Source organism: Enhydra lutris, unplaced genomic scaffold (genome assembly GCF_002288905.1).
Source record: "Enhydra lutris kenyoni isolate GAN:26980312 unplaced genomic scaffold, ASM228890v2 scaffoldscaffold8, whole genome shotgun sequence".
NCBI lineage: Eukaryota > Metazoa > Chordata > Mammalia > Carnivora > Mustelidae > Enhydra > Enhydra lutris.
This window is the reverse complement of record NW_019154092.1, coordinates 4610933-4627317: the sequence shown is the minus strand read 5'-3', so window position 1 is coordinate 4627317 and position 16385 is coordinate 4610933. Positions and strand designations below refer to the sequence as shown.

General features: G+C 42.6%; 1 protein-coding gene across 3 annotated transcripts in view; it reads left to right on the top strand.

Annotated features, from left to right (window-relative positions):
* Positions 1-16385, top strand: part of LOC111142742 (low density lipoprotein receptor class A domain containing 4) — a 431898-nt gene that overhangs the window by 48615 nt on the left and 366898 nt on the right. For 2 of the 3 annotated variants that reach the window (XM_022496035.1, XM_022496036.1), the window contains exon 2: positions 8825-8915. The gene's annotated coding sequence lies outside the window, so the exon portion shown is untranslated. The remainder of the gene's footprint in view (positions 1-8824; positions 8916-16385) is intronic. The other variant, XM_022496037.1, reaches the window with a different exon arrangement.

Genomic DNA, 16385 nt, shown 5'->3' with positions numbered 1-16385 from the left:
CTGATAGTATGTGGTGGAATATTTGGCACATAATGGGTCTTCAAAAACATTGCTGCCTCACCAGCCTGGGACTGAGTCCACTGTGGCTTCTGAGAAATCCTGGCTGTGGCCACCCACTGTGCCAGTCTTTGGGGGTCAGGGCTCTTATGTGCCAGCTTTGTTCCACAGTATCCACATTTGTTTCTGCCTGTGGAGTGTTCATGGGAAGTGACCAAAAGGGTCTGAAAGAAGTGTGCTTATTGGTGAATGACTTGTTGTTATTTCCAAACAGACTCATAAAGTCTGGATTTGAGGGTAATATTACAATAATATACCTTAGTTTTCAAGGGAATTCCCAAGAATAAAACATAACCGTTTTTTGATATGTCAGCTTTACTTTATTTCTTAATTTAACCATTTGTTTTGATGGCTCTGTGGATCTGCTTGTAGGATGGAATAGAGTTCAAATCTTAGCTTTGCCTCTTAATCACTGTATGACCTTAGACAAATCACCTAAATTCTCTAGCCTCTAGTTGTCTCATCTGCTAACTGAGGATACTAACAACATCCATACAAGGTTGCTGTGAGCATTAAATGAGATAAGTAAAGTGACTTGCAAGAAAGGCACTGAGCAAAGATTAAATATATGTTAGCTTTATTGTTATTGTTACTATTATTGCCTAGAAATGAATGACCAAGATGCCTGAGTATCTTTATCTGCTTGATTTCTTCTTGTTGTAATTAATTAAGTAATCAAACAGGAGGTCAAAAGGGGCAGAGAATAGAACACTTGGGCCAGAGCTCAGAATCCTGGGTATGCACAGCTGTTTCTTGAAGTAGGCCTTGTCTTGCTCTCAGGAATGTTGAAACCCCAAGCCTAAGTGCTGTGTGGTAGGATATGTGGGTCATTTTGACACGTATCTCTATAATGCCAGTGGCTACTATTCTTTCTTATAAGGTAGGCTCTGTGATAAGCAGATGCCAGTGGTATGGTGGGGAAGGCAAGAGGCCAAGTTCTTTGCCCCTGGGACTTGACCCACCTGTGTCACTTGGTCAACACTCTTCATCTCCATGTTCCTTGATTTCTTCCTCACTGATACAAAGGAACAGGGCTTGAGCTCATTAAGTGTGAGAGCTTTTAAGATATGAGAGGTGGGAATTTGCCTCAAGTCTTCCTCTGAGGCTGCTATTCTAGGGAATGCCAGATATGAGATATGGATATGGTTGAGGGGTACAGGGAAAGAAGTAGATTGTATAGAATAACCCAGAAAATATGAGACCTAGCCTTAGAAAATGTGAGACTTGTTCTTAAGAGCTGGTATTCTCATGGGGGAGTCCCATGTAAACATGAGAGAGGGTATATGCAGATAGCCCAAGAACACTGGAAAGTGAGTGAGGAGGATTGTAGAGGGTGAGGTAAACCAGGAGGACTCTTGGGATGAGGTACTTCTATTGTGAGTCATATGTATTAGCAGCTGATCAGAAGCAATGCTGTTCTTTATATAATTTGACTCTATATTTAATATTTATAACCAGTTACCCAGGCCCCTATTGTCTTTCTAAGCTCTGCAATGACCTGAAAGGTAGATAACCTTATCTTCATTTGTTAGCTGTTGTGCTCAGAGATGACTTCATTTCCCTGGGGTCAGGCACCCAGTCGTGGTGGCTCTGGATTTGAACCCAGGGCAGGTTGTGTCTTTGGCTCTTTTACTCCACCAGTCCACGTGCTCATGGAGTTCCTGTCATAGCGACTGAGTGTTTGATTCCCTTTTTGGCTTGTAACAGATATGGTAACATCTCCATTTGGATGTGTGCTAATATGCTCTAAAAAGTATAGTTTGACCTTGAGAACTCCTCCCAGAATGCTTGAGAAATGAGACAGTACTTTATTGCTTAAGAAGCAAAAAAGGATCTTGATGTCCCAATCACTGTCAGGTTTTTCATTGCTTTCGAGTACTTTGTGATCCTTTGTGGAGGTGTAGGTCTTTGTCTTCCTCCCCTTGAGTTTGGAAATAACTAGGAAACTACTGTTGGACTTGAATGTCACTTAAAAGAAATTATCGTCTTCATTGTTGTTTCCTTATGGTGCTCATTCCAGCTTTTAGAAACTTTATTCGCCCTTTGTGTGCTTTGAAACATTTAATTCTGCCTTTATGGATCCTGAAGCATCCCGCTTTTAGATTTTACACGCGTCCTCCGCACTTGTGCACGCACACCTCCCTATGTGCGTGCACGCTCATGCGCATCTGCGTGCACGTGTGTGCGTGTGCGTGTGCGCGTGCATGCGCGTGCGCAGAGGCCGCGTCGCCTTACCCGGCAGGAGCTCGAGCTGCCATGTTGGCTCCAGTACTTCCTCGCAGTGCAGAGCTGCCCGGGGGTGGCCTTGTCCTAGTTTCCTCATACATAGTTCCGGCCTTTATAAAGCTTAGCAAAGGGAGCTTCAGAGCTTTGCAGTCTGAAGAGCTCAAGCCAAAACAGCAGGGAAGATAGAAAACCTGTCTGTTTAGCCATAGGCAGATGGACTGTTTTTGCTTTGACTGAAAGATTTTCTTGGTTGAAGGGCGAGGCGGGGCGGGGAGAGTCTGTGAAGGTCTGTTGGCCGTCCCGCTGTCCTGTGAGCGCAACCCTCAGAGCTGTTGCCGTACTGTGCTGGGTGGGAGGAGGTGTGTGTGGGAGCCCGCCAGCACTGCCTTACTCCAGTAGGTGCACCCCGAGGGGCCTTGGCGACCAGTTCTTTGAGGAGGCTGACCACTTCAGCATGGACCCTTGTGCTCCACAAGAGATGACTTTCGGATGTGGCCGTCCACAAGAGGTGACTTTCGGATGTGGCCGTCGTTGTGCCTTATTTCTTCCTGGCAAGCAGGATGGGACTGTTTCTTTGTTGCATCTGCTTTGAAGAGGTCCTTCGTTTCTATTTTGGGAGCAGAAATCTCTGTTAGAAGTAAGGCAGACAGCCGACAGAAGGCAGCTGGCTTTGGGATCCTTCTCCTCAATCGTGGCTCCGGCTGGTTTTGTGTCTGCTGGGAGTTGCCCAAAGCTGCCCTCTTCCTCTGCATTCCTCGATTTTGAAAGGCACCCATGAAATGGTTGGTGATGCTTTGTTAAGATACAACTTGTCAAACTGTTAGTGTTGGCTCTGTGGCTGGAACCTCTCACTCCTCATTCTTCTTTGCATCTCACCCTGGGCTCTGCAGGGAGGTTACAGGTGATGCTCCCTGGAGGCCTGACCCTTTCCCAGGGCAGCCTCAAATTGGGTTGAATAAATGGACACGCACATTTTATGTCGTGAAAATGTACCTAACAAAATTTATGCATCTGGGGTGGAAGTATAGGTCCATCCTTAAGGAATGCCTCAGTGTTTCTGAAAAAAGATGTAAAGTCAGTATAGTTTTGGGAAAGAGACCTATATTTTCTATTTTCCTTGATCTCTTTGTGTAACACTGAAGTATATTACCTACTACTTTGAGTTTTTTTCTCTCCCAACTTACAATTTATACAAAATGGCTCTCTTGTCTTGGGGCATCACTGTGTTTTAAATGGCTACAGTTCCCAGCTGGAAGCCAGTCTGGTTTCAGAGAAGGGCACACTGCCAGATTTCCCTCTTAACCTTTGTCAGGAATAAATGTCTTCCTTTACCTTAAAGAGAAAGTGAGGATGTTGTGAAGGTTAAGAATAAATGTGTCTCACTTCCCTTATGGTGTTTCAGTCTATTGCCACTCATGTATCCCCTTCTTGGGGCAAGGGAGGCAACCTCCTTGATTCATGTTACTTTCCAAGAATGCCTGCAACTCTGCCTCTGAGTCTTGTTCTGTCTCTCAGTAGCTCATGATTCCCAGACTGTGATCACTGAACCTACAGTGCTATGCAAACTGCTGGAAACGTGTTGGGAACATGGCATTCAGAAGATGGTTTGGGCTGGGGCAGCCACTCTGGAGAATAGTACGGAGGTTCCTCAGAAAGTTAAAAATAGAACTACCTTATGACCCAGCATTTGCACTACTAGATACTTACCCAAAGTTTACAGAAATGTAGATTTGAAGGGGGTACATCATGCACACTGATGTTTATAGCAGCATTATCAGTAATAGCTAAACTATGGAGAGAGCCCAAATGTCCATCGACTGATGGATGGATAAAGAAGATGTGACATATATATATATATATATATTTATATACACACACACACACATACACAATGGAATATTACTCAGCCATCAAAAGGAATGAAAACTTGTCATTTGCAACAACATGGGTGGAACTAGAGTGCATTATGCTAAGTGAAATAAGTCAGAGAAAGACAAATGTCATATGATTTAAGAAACAAAACAGGTGAACATATGGGGCCTGGGAAGGGAGAGAGGGAAATAAACCATAAGGGACACTTAACCATAGAGAATGAACTGAGGGTTGATGGAGGGAGGGAGGTGGGGGGATGGGGTAGATGGATGAAGGGTATTAAGGAGGGCACTTTTTATGATGAGCAATGGGTGTTGTATGTAAGTGATGAATCACTGAATTTGTTCCAGAAACCAATATTGCACTCTATATTAACTAAAGAAAATTTAAATTAAAAAAAAGAAGAATTAAAAAAAAAAGAAGATGGTTTGGAGCTAGTGAGATCATCATCCCTGCAGGACCATACTTTATCACTTTGAAAACCTATGTATGGATTCCTCAAATGCTTCAAGCAGCAGGGTATGGTCTATGTGTAAAGAACTCTGCTAGCATCTTCTCTGAGGTTCTAGGCTTAATAATTCTCATTAAGGGTCATTCTCTTGGGTGAACCATTCTACTGAAGGCTTAATTTCCGTGGTGGGGGCATGATATTATTGCTCAGTCTTCTTCCTTTGAAGCTCTGGACTTTGTGTTGAGCTGCGTTTTGTGAGATTATGGAAAAGGCATGTACTTACTAGAATTGAGGGTGGAGAGACCTGGGTGGGGTCTATAAATTGGCCTGTTTCTTTCTCTGCACAGGGTGAAGTTCCACGGTGTGGGTCATTGGTTATTTTCACCAACTCATGGAGTTGGGCCCAAGAGAGTTAAAATTTGCTGAAAAGAAGAGGTGAAGTTATTGAAATTCTCTGCCTCCTATGTCACAGAACTGGTGTTTTTAGTTTTTTTTTGGCTTGAGTGTGAAAACACTGCTGCCTGAGAGGCTCAGCACTGGGGGATGAACCTTGGAGATAATGTTAAGGTTTGCTGAGTGATTTATGAGGGAGTAGGAATATATAATACAATCCTGCATATAGACTTCAGGAGAGTATGATAGCTTTCTATAGTGAATAAAATTTTTATTTTGTAGTCTCTTAAGTAATTTAATTGATTTGAGTGTTTTTAAAATATCTCTTTTATTAAACCAGTCCTTTAAAAATCTAAAATAGAGCTTTAGTCACAATCTTTTTTGTATTAAAAAATAATTTATCTCTTAAGGATAGCAGAAACCGAATATATTTACATATTCAAATTTTATTTTAAACAGGGCTTAAGTAAAATCTTGCTTAAGAGAATTAAAAATCATCTGTTTAAAAATTCAAAAATCTTTTTTTATATTAACATATATTATTTGTTTCAAGAGTACAGGTCTGTGAATCGTCAGTCTTACACAATTCACAGCACTTACCATAACACATACCCTTCCCTATGTCCATCCCCCAGCCACCCCATCCCTCCCACCATCCTCTGCTCCAGCAACCCTCAGTTTATTTCCTGAGGTTAAGAGTCTGTTATGGTTTGTCTCCCTCTCTGGTTTCATCTTGTTTCATTTTTCCCTCCCTTCCCCTATGATCCTCTGTCTTGTTTCTCAAATTCCTCATATCAGTGAGATCATATGATAATTGACTTTCTCTGATTGACTTATTTTGCTCAGTATAATACCCTTTAGTTCCATTCACGTCATTGCAAATGGTAAGATTTCTTTCTTTTTTTTTTTTTTTTTTTTTTGGATGGCTGCATATTTTATTGTATGTATATATATATATAGCACATATTCTTTATCCATTCATCTGTTGATGGACATCTAGGCTCTTTCCATAGTTTGGCTCTTGTGGACATTGCTGCTATAAACATTGGGGTGCACGTGCCCCTTCGGATCACTACCTTTGTATCTTTGGGGTAAATAACCAGTAGTGCGATTGCTGGGTCATAGGGTAGCTCTATTTTCAATTTTTTGAGGAACTTCCATACTATTCTCCAGACTAGCTGCACCAGCTTGCATTCCCACCAACAGTGTAGGAGGGTTCCCTTCATTCCACATCCTTGCCAACACCTGTCGAATAAAAAAATCAGTCTTAAAGCGCTTTTAATATAGGTTGTCAGGAAGTTGGATTAACATTTTGTTTCGGAATTAGAGCTGGGTTATTTGACCTATACAGTTTTTTCCATTTTGGTTGGGAATGAATTATTGATATGAATGGGAAATTAAGAACAAGTAACAAATTCTTCCTTTGGAAAATTTCTTAGGGATCTTTTTGTTTTTAACCTTTAGCTATTAGATAGCTAAATGCCAGAAGAGCGACAAGGATATCTGGCAAAAGTAGTGACTACTAAGAAACATTTCTAAGCCCTGACTCAGTTTTATAGGTAAAATGAAATAACCAGTACTGGAGAAATTATGGATTTATTGTTTGGGGGTAGAGCATGAGGCTAAGTGTCTTCCACCTAGTTGGAATTAATTTAGAGGTTCTGAGTGCTGTTTTGAAGAGTTGCATAAATTCTGTTGCTTTGGCCTTATTGCAGAAAACTAGAGATTGACAAGTCATAACTCTTTTTTAATTTGGCTTCTTTAAAAAAATGTAAGAGCCTCCCATGTGCCACTTACCCTGCAGAGTCTAAGGGGATGTCAGGGTGATGGTGATGTGGTTCTTTCCCAGAAGGAGTTTATAGTCAAATAGGAGAAATGACTTTTCACTTATTATGGATGAGGCAGGTGGGAAGGGCTGTTCTATTGTACCAATTATGTATGCATATAACATATATGTATGTATTTTATATATCTCTACACTTAATTACTAAGTTAAATTTATTTCTGTTGCTGCATAACAAATTGCCATAAACTTAGTAGCTTAAATCAATACCCATAAATTACTTCACGGTTTCTATGGGTCAGAAGCCTGGGTCTTGCTTAAACTGGTCCTTACTCAGGATCTCAGAAGTCGGCAAAGTGTGGTCCCAGCTATGTTCTCATCTGGAGGCATGAGTGGGAAGAATCCACTTCTAAGATCATTTAGGTTGTTGGTAGCTTTTGTTTCCTTGTAGCTATAGGACTGACGTCCCTCTTCCCTTGCTGGATGTCAGCTCGGCGCCTCTCAGCACCTGGTGGACCCTGCAGTTTCTTGCCACATGGCCTCCTCACAGTCCTTGTCACCATATAGCAGCTCAGTTCTTCAGAGGTAAAAAGGGAGTCTGTCACTCTCTAGTCTGCTGAGATGGAGTCTTGGATAGACAGCCCTGCCTGATTAAGGGAATGACCTCTCATTACTTCTGCCATATTCTGTTGGTTAGAAACAAGTCACAGGCTCTGCCTGCCCTCCAGAGTAATTTTGGCCACCTCAGTACATTTCTGGTTATTCCACCGCCTTTTTTTCTCAATAAGTCTGAACATTTGAATCCTAGGAAGACTGATGAGAACAATCCCAGTTGAGGAATAAAAACTACTGTTTAGAAAACCAGAAGTGGATTATTTCCCCCCGTCTCAGTAGATCATGAACAGGAGAAAGTAATGTCTGTGGGTGCATAGTATTGGTACTGAGGAGTTACATAAAAACAGCAAGGTGTTTGTCTTATGTGTTCGGGGTGGACCTCCACAGGAATCTCACAGGATCCTCTGGCTAGACACGGTCATTTTTTATCTGGATGTCTTAGCTTTGGCTGATCACTCAGGAGTGACATATGGTTAGAACACACTTTAAGGGACAAGTCTCCTGGAGAGTACGCTACAGCACACAAGCTAGACAGATGGTGGCTTATTCAACCTTGGACAGGAGTGTAATCCTACACATTGGCAGCCTGGGTGCTGAGAGGTGCTTGTGGTATCTGAGGCAGAGTTGACCAAGTTTACCCAAAACTGCTTCGTAAGGCACAGGGCAGTCATCTGACATAATCTGGAATGGTGTGAGGCACCTAGAGCATACTCATTGAGGTGAGATGAGGATGATCGTGACAGATTGTGTGAACTGGAAGTGGACCTGGACAAAGTCTGGAGTGCCAAACTGGAGAATGTTCTACCAGTGGGGTAAAGGGCAGGTGTCAAGACAGCCTTGCAGACAGAACCATGGATATTCCCCTAAGGGTCTTCCCTAAGCAGGGGTCCGTGTTGCTCCCAAAACATTAAACATATTTCATGGGAGGAAAAATGTGCCCCTGGGCCTGCCTCTCTTTACAGTTAAGGATTGTGTGGATCCTTATGCTCACAAGATAACTCAGACTGTTAAGATTTAAAAAAAAAAAACCCATGTCCAATAAGGGTATTGTTCATTATTTGTTCCTGGGACCTCATTGAAGAAAAGGTTTGTATGTTGAGAGGAGTAAGTTGTGTCTCTTTTGTTTGGAAGATAAGAACAGGGTGCCCCTTGTGGCTGCTCAAAAACTCATAAGGGGATTTTGTCCCTAGCTCAGTCAGGTCCCTGACCTCAATTGTTTTTGTTTTTGTTTTTTGTTTTTTTTTTTGCTATAATTTTCTCTTCTTTTATTATTTGATGTTTATCTTTGCGTTCTTAATTTAATCACTTTGGTATTGTGGCTTTTATTGTGATAGTTCTCAACTATTTTTGTGGAACTTGGGGAAAGGGAGGGTGCATGAAAAGAAACCAAGAAGTGGTTCGCTGAAATTCTTTATTTTTCCTTTTAGCAGTTCAAGCTCTATATTTGTAACATCACACCATTGTCTCCGAATTGGACCATTTTCAAGAACTCACATCAGTTTTCATACAGCTTAAAAGGTGAGTAGAACTTGAGACTCTTTGATAATGACTGTGAAGCAGAGGTTGTCACAGCACTAACTGTTATGAGATGCTGTACCTTTCAAGAAAGTCATGCAATTTCTAGGCACAAAAACTATCTTACTAATTTAACTTTTTCCCGTAGGAGGAATGCATGATATCAGCTTAAATGTGGACTTTTCTTTTTTGTTTGTAGTTCACCTTGAGCTGTGAAAGTATATAAAACACATATTTCTAGATTTACTGGAAAAAAAGAATAATCTTACTATTCAGCTTGTTTGTTGCTGAGCCTGAGTATTTAATGCCCAGATACTTACAAACATTTAAGATCAGTGGGAAATGGGATTCTTTATTTGTCATTCTAAATTCTGTGTTTTGTTTGATTTCCTACTTCAGAAGATGGGGATCATGATGGGATTGCCATGAGAAATAAAGGAGCCATCATACTTAAAACAGCCTCTGGCATATAGCATACATTAAATAAATACTAGTTCCTTTCTCTTTCTTAGCTGTTGTAACATCAGGTGGACAGGTTTTTCTTTCTCTGTACTGGTAGCACGTGTGGTTTGTTATTGTGAAGAGGGGGTTGACTTCCTAATTTACTGCATTTGGTTTTACATTTGTGTGCCTGTGTGTTGATGTTTTGGAGAGTGGGTGTAAGTGGCTGGGCACAGGGTTATCTGGAAGGAGAAGCACTGGGTTATCTGGAAGGAGAAGCTTAGGAGAAGCTGTGTATTTTGGTCATCTCTGGACATCCTCAGACCCAAAGACCCATTCAGAGTCGGCCCTTGGGGGGATAGTCATCGAAGGTGCTGGGAGGGTACCAGGAGAAGCCTACCCTCCCTCAGCTTGCCCACTGCCAGGTTTTTACTTTAGGCATACCCCTTCACCTCTCAGTGCCTCTATTTGGTCAACTCTTAATTGATTTTAGTGATTCTTGTTCTGCCTAATCGCCAGTCTATGGGGAACATTAAATGAAGAAATACATGAGAGTTGTCAGGAAAGTAAGAAATTCTATAAAATATAAGGTGCAACTTTTTCCTAAATTTTAATGTGCCAGGTATGACTCATTGTTTATTCCAAGTTTTTACTAGACTATAAGCTTTATAAGGGCAAGAATCTTCCCTCCTTCCCTCCTGCAGTTCACCACCCCCCTCCCCCACCCCCCAGGGCCTAAAGCAGTGCCAGGTGTAAGGGAGGAGTTCAGTAAAACTTTTGTCAAATGAAATGAATTGATGCAGAGTCCCACTCTGGATGCTCTCTCAGAGCATATCCAGACTTTTTATTTATGGTTGCTGTTGGAAGTAGATGGGGCAATTGGAGTGATTTAATGTGCTTCCTCCCTGAGGCGCACAGACCCTTGAATTTAAATGGACTTTTCACAGTTTGGAGCCTTCCTAAAATTGTAGTTGCTACGAAGCCTGCGGTATATAACAAGCCACACACACTCTGAGTCCACATTGGGTGCAATTCCTCTCTGTTGGTGAGAGAATGCAGTCCGTATGTGTTTCTTTCCTGAGTCAGACACTTAACCAACTGAGCCACCCAGGCGCCCATTACTTGGTGAGTGTTGATGAATCGTGCTGTTTTTCTTCCATAATTTGGCATGCCCACCACTGGCTTAAGGTGGGGGGCAGCAACCCACTTCTCGCAGTGCTGAAGAGAGTGTGGGCACAGTTTGGGTACTCTTTCATCATCTCGGATAGAGTCTCCTTTAACCTTACCCACCAAAAACTAAAGCCATCCTCAAATAGAATTTTACTGGATAACTGAAATACCACGGGACCGTGCAGCTCGATTTACAGAATTGTGACAAAAGTAGAAATATACTTGCAAGTTCCGTAAGAACCCAATTTCCCACCATATATGGGGTTACCTCATTCTGTCAGTTATTTTCAGCAACTTTCAAAATTGGTGATGGAAATCTTTTTCTTGACTACGTTACTGTATATGGATTTTAAATGAAATACAAGGCTATGTTGCTCCTTATGAACATTAGAATGGCTAAAGAACAGATCCCTTTCTGCAAACCTGCATGTTGCTTTGTGCCTCTCAGGCCATTTTCAGGCACCATACTTGGATTCTGAGGTGTTGCAAGAACTTTCACACCTCTAAAATAGGTTTACAGCTGACTGTCCTGGAATTTATATTTGCGCTGTTACTTGTAAAATTCTGTCTCTCGAAGCTCACAGCTGGACTGTGAGTCATTCCTAAGGGCTGATAAGATGGACAGGTGGCCTTACAACTCTGCTCCAACTACTGGGCTGGGAAAGCCCATGGAGGTCTGGATTTTTGCACGAATTGCAGCATGTGCCTGTCTTACTGTACAGTGGATTTTTTTGGACTTGGTTCTAAAACAGGGTTGGGTTACCATGTTTAGGTTGTTATTAAATGTATTTTAAAATTTACAATTGTGACCTCCTCGATAAATTTAAAGACACATACTTCTTGGCTGCCTCACATTTGTAAGGTGTATTTGGAAACACGGGTTTGCCTCAAATTCTGTCCTTGCCACTTTCCGTCACTGTTCTACTCTAACAAGTCCTGAGCCTCTCTGGATCTCAGCTTTTCTCGTCTTTAAATGAGGTAATATTTATCTTGTGGACTTATTGTGAGGTTGCCTAATTCAGCATTCATGCACAGTAGGAGTTGCATAAAATGTCAGTATTTGCCATCCAAATGCTAGTTCTTATCCAGGGACCATGTGCTGGCAGGATCAGAGGAAAAGAGGGAGCAGAGGCATTGATCTCTCTGTCCTCTTTCAGGGTGAAGGAGGTGTGCTGAGGAATTTCATGAGGCATCTTCTTGCTGGAGCCAGGTGTGGTGGAATGTGGTGCTAGTGACTTGACTGAACATAATTCTTCTAGGATGTAGGGCAAGAAATAATTAATTCAAGCTTTCCACACCATTTCCTGTCCTTGTTGTGAGAAAAACCTCAGACTTAGATCTGGTTGGCTCTCGGCACAAATAAGAAAGGTTCAGATGGGGAAAATCCCACCTCTCTTTTGGTTTCCTTTAAGGTCCTTAAAGGATCAGAAGTAGATGGTGAGGAACAGGAAGCAGTGTGAAAGTCTTCTGTGTAAGACCTATGGTCCCAGTGGGGAGATGCTCCAGCATTAAAAAATAACCTTAAGGGGGCGCCTGGGTGGCTCAGTGGTTTAAGCCTCTGCCTTCGTTCGGGTTATGATCTCAGCATCCTGGGATGGAGCCCCGCATGGGGCTCTCTGCTCAGGGGGGAGCCTGCTTCCCTCTCTCTCTGCCTGCCTCTCTGCCTACTTGTGATCTCTCTGTCAAATAAATAAAATAAAATCTTAAAAAAAAAATAACCTTAGGGGCACCTGGGTGGCTCAGTTGGTTAAGCCTCTGCTTCGGCTCAGGTCATGATCTCAGGGTCCTGGGACTGAGCCCTGCTTCCAGCTCCCTGCTCAGCAAGGAGCTTTCTTCTCCTTCTCCCTCTGCTGTACCTCCTGCTTGTGCTCTCTCTCTCTGGCAAATAAATGAATAAAATATTAAAAAAACAAACAAAAAACTTTAGATGCTAGCCATACATCCCAAACCTGAACTTCCTGGCTTTGCATGAAATTTAAACTTTTAAGGAAACTCAAAGAGGATCAGTGGTGCTGGGAGAAGGGACATCTTTGAGTGTAGGTCCCTGCCTTCTATACTGGTAAGTAAAGCAAGGCTTATTTTCTCCAGATATTTCCTTGGCATGTATAATAAACCAGATTAAACTGTGAAAATGTGATCAAACAAAAACATTTGGAGCTATGGTGTAAATGACCATATTGTGCTGGAGGTTCCCTAACTTGTAGCAGGATTAAAACTCTGCTTTACAGGTAGGTTAGGGTCATTCAGAGGTGACACTAAAACTTCCTGTATGTATGAGAAGCCAGTTAGTGGTGGGTTGGTGCCTCTCTGGCCTTCTAGTTTGCCATTAGAGAAGTGACACCAAAGTTCCCATTGGGAGGAGTCCCGGGACAGATGCCAGGTTGACTAGTTCTGGGTTGCCCGTTGGCTTCTGAAAGAATTTTTGGGTTCTCGAATCCTCATTCAGACCCTCCTGCTTCCCCCCTTAACTCTCTTTCCTCTTCTTCCTTCCTCCCTTCTGCCTACCCATATACACAGTGTCAGGGGACTCAGATCTGAAGTCCATCTCACTGCTTTCCCTTCATTCTTTAAGGGTAAGAGCAGCAAAAGAAAAATCCAAACTCCACAAGGGCATCAGGGATGTTTTGCACCTGTTTGAACTAGGAAAGATCAACAGTGTGAAGAGAAAGTGGAGCAAGCAGGAGCGCCACTTTTAGAGATAGCGAAGAGAACCTTGTTAGCGCCGTTATTTCTGTCTGTGGTCTGGGAACTTGGGAATTTTCTTTGCCTATTTGTTGGATTGTGTCCTTCTATTATTAGACTATATCATTTTCTTAAAGTAGACTCATTCAGAGCTGTATCAGAAAAATACCTTTTCATTTTTGCTTTAAAATCAAACATGCTTGCAGTTTTGTCAGCCCATGCCTAGCACAGTAGTGTCAAACTGCTAAAAAGCTAGCAAATTTTCCACCTAAAAATTTTGTGGGGGAGGTAAGGGTAGGGGGCGTGGGGAAGAGTATAAAAATAAACCTTTCAGAGATTCTGGGTTGCTTGGTGGCATGTGTATTTTTCCATGGTGAGGGAGGTTAGAAATAGCATTGCTTTTTATGGGAGTCTCAGCAGCAGCTCAGAAATTTGGCTTTGCAGGCTCAGTCTCTCCATGTGGGGGAGGCAGCTTCTGCAGCCTGTGGGATGGGGGGCAGTGCCTGGCAGCACGCTCTGGCACTGTCACTGTCTGTCTTCCTGCCTCCCCAACCCCCGCTTGGTGTCACCCGGATGAATAGCACTCAAGTGTAAAATGTGCTTACCAAGGTCAGGTTCTTGTGATGACTTGCCGGTGGCAACTGATGCCAGTTGTAACAGACTGAGTCTCAGCGGTCCCCACAAAGTCACATTGGTCCATGTGTGAGGGCGATCACTGGGAGCAGGTATCATAATCTGTGAGGGAGTCGTCCTTCAGGGCTGCTGTGTGTCAGACTGGCTGAACGTCTTGAGCTTATGTGAGGTGATTTCCCCTTAGAGTTTTGATATCAGTGGGGTGGATGGGCTACGCCATCAAAAGAAGTCCTTATGGATTCTTGAAATTTGTTCGTTACATAATTTTCACAAATAGAGGTAGGTTGCCAAATGCTTCTCACATTCAATGTAGAAAGGAGATGGAAGGAAGCAGCCACTGGGACAGAGGTTTTTAACCTCCAGGGGACCCAGGACATATGTGAATTCCTTGAAATTGTGCCTGTTCCTGTAGAGAAAGCCAGAGGGCTTTGATGGGATTCTCAGTAAGATTTTGACCTCCAAAAAGGTTAAGAGCATTTGCAGCAGAGCATAAGATGTGAAGTTCATTTAACTTGGAAAAATCATTTTGGAAATGTAATGAATGTGGGCAGAGGAAGATGTCGACTGGAATAAAGAGGACAGGCAGAAGGAGGAGAGGGGTCCAGTTATAAATTGTTTAACCTAACAACACAAAAGGGGACTGCTGGAAGTTTCCATTGGGGTTTTGCTTTGTGGCTTTTTTCTTGAACTTCATGTAATACTTGTTTTTGTGTCAGAGATGATTTCTGCTGAAGGCCTTTTGGCAATGCTTGGTTAACTCTGCAAGCTCAGTGCTCAGGAGAGGTGCCTGCTGCTCACAGGATGTCTGGGGTCTGTATGGATTCAGCTTGACATTTAATGGTTTCTCCTTCTTTTCCTGGGATCTACTTGGCTATGGTACTCCACATTTTCTACACCTGGAGATTACGACAGGGAAGTCAGGGGATTCACCTGTTCGGATATGGTGGAGGAAACATTCAAGCAACGAGGGTGCTTTGTGTCAGTTTCCACAACACGCTGTGGGCTTTGGGGCTGCTCAGCGGTGCTCCACTTCAGTACCTTCAGTCTAACTGGACCAGTCACATTCGGGAGACAAGATTGCTGAATGAGTGTACAGATAATTTACAAATACAGAGCATTACAGCTTCCAATGATCATGTAGGAGAGTGTGCCAGGCCAGGTCAGCAGTGGTACACTGCCTGGGCTATACCTTCCACTTGGGAACAGAAGTTGTTCTGTTGAGTTCACAGGTAGAACTACAGGAGCCAGGAAACCATGATATTGACGGGCTTGTCAGTTACAGCAGCCACTTTTCTGTCTTCCACAGCAGCACTTTGGTGATGGGGCATTTGGGGCAGGGACGTACTCATCCTAAACCCTCTCTGGCTTGAGTCTGCATTAACTTTTTTAAAAGTTCCTAAGTTGCTGCCTATTATGTAGGTTCTGTTCTGTTCTAATATTTTCCCTGTGCTGTTATATTCCAAGAATATAATGCCTTGGCTTTCTTTACTTTTAGACTTGGGTTGAGCTGCGTTTACCCAGTACAGTGACTGGGCAGGGAGTTCTACTTCCTATGGTGTTTAGTCTGGCAACTGCCACATGTGAGATATAAAAATAAGAAAATGTCCTGAGATTCTTGGATCATTTGAGAAAGAGTTGTTTCATAGGGCCAGGTGGGTTTGTGAAATGTTTTTTAGTGTTTTGTAAGATATAATGGTGCTTTTGAGTCATTATTAAAAGAAATTTTTACCATTTAGGATTGTGATAGGTTACTTATGTATTTTTTTTTTTCAAGATTATATTTGAAAAAGAGAGAAGCAGCAAGGGAGGGAACACAAGCAGGAGGAGAGGGAGAGGGAGAAGCAGGCTTCCCGCTGAGCAAGGAGCCCGATGCAGGGCTCGATGCCAGGACCCTGGAACCATGACCTCAGCTGAAGGCAGATGCTTAACCAACTAAGCCACCCAGGCTCCCCTAGTTACCTATTTTTTGACCTTTAATTGGTTCCCAAACTTCTGCTCCTCTTTTTTTTTTTTTTTTTTTCTTTTTAAGTAGGCTCCACACCTGGTGTGGAGCCCAAAATGGGGCTTAAACTCTTGACCCTGAGACCAAGACCTGAGCTGAGATCAAGAGTTGGATGCTTAACTGACTGAGCCACCCAGGTTCTTCTCCTCCTCCTCCTCCTTCTTTTTCTTCTTCTTCTTCTTCTTTAAATTGTGGTAAAATGTATATAAGTTGGAGAATTTGGAACCCTTTGCATAGCTGGTGGGAATGAAAAATGGCATAGCTGCTATGGAAAACAGTATGTTTTAACCATTTTAAGTGTACAGTTCAGTGGCATTAAATACATTTTCATTGTTCTGCAACCATCACCACCAACCATCATCTTGAAAAACTTAGAACTCTATACCCATTAAACACTAACTCCCCATTCCTCCTGTGTTCTGCCCCTAGCCCCTGGCAACCACCATTCTCTTGTCTCTATGAACTTGACTAGGTTCCTCATATAAGTGGCATCATACAGTCTTTGTGTTTTTGTGACTGGCTTATTTTACTTAGCGTGGTGTTCT